Raw genomic sequence first — 1,052 nt, forward strand, 5'->3', positions numbered from 1 at the left:
ATTCTTTGTTTAGCTCTGAACCCCATTTTTTAATAGGGTTATTTGTTTCCCTGCGGTCTAACTTCTTGAGTTCTTTGTATATTTTGGATATAAGGCCTCTATCTGTTGTAGGATTGGTAAAGATCTTTTCCCAATCTGTTGGTTGCCGTTTTGTCCTAACCACAGTGTCCTTTGCCTTACAGAAGCTTTGCAGTTTTATGAGATCCCATTTGTCGATTCTTGATCTTAGAGCATAAGCCATTGGTGTTTTGTTCAGGAATTTTTTTCCAGTGCCCATGTGTTCCAGATGTTTCCCTAGTTTTTCTTCTATTAGTTTGAGTGTGTCTGGTTTGATGTGGAGGTCCTTCATCCACTTGGACTTAAGCTTTGTACAGGGTGATAAGCATGGATCGATCTGCATTCTTCTACATGTTGCCCTCCAGTTGAACCAGCACCATTTGCTGAAAATGCTATCTTTTTTCCATTGGATGGTTTTGGCTCCTTTGTCAAAAATCAAGTGACCATAGGTGTGTGGGTTCATTTCTGGGTCTTCAATTCTATTCCATTGGTCTATCTGTCTGTCTCTGTACCAATACCATGCAGTTTTTATCACTATTGCTCTGTAATACTGCTTCAGTTCAGGGATAGTGATTCCCCCTGAAGTCCTTTTATTGTTGAGGATAGCTTTAGCTATCCTGGGTTTTTTGTTATTCCAGATGAATTTGCAAATTATTCTGTCTAACTCTTCGAAGAATTGGATTGGTATTTTGATGGGGATTGCATTGAATCTGTAGATAGCTTTTGGTAAAATGGCCATTTTTACTATATTAATCCTGCCAATCCATGAGCATGGGAGATCTTTCCATCTTCTGAGGTCTTCTTCGATTTCTTTCCTCAGTGTCTTGAAGTTCTTATTGTACAGATCTTTTACTTGCTTGGTTAAAGTCACACCGAGGTACTTTATATTATTTGGGTCTATTATGAAGGGTGTTGTTTCCCTAATTTCTTTCTCGGCTTGTTTCTCTTTTGTATAGAGGAAGGCAACTGATTTATTTGAGTTAATTTTATACCCA

This window comes from Rattus norvegicus, chromosome Y, assembly GCF_021556685.1.
Source record: "Rattus norvegicus strain SHRSP/BbbUtx chromosome Y, alternate assembly SHRSP_T2T, whole genome shotgun sequence".
NCBI lineage: Eukaryota > Metazoa > Chordata > Mammalia > Rodentia > Muridae > Rattus > Rattus norvegicus.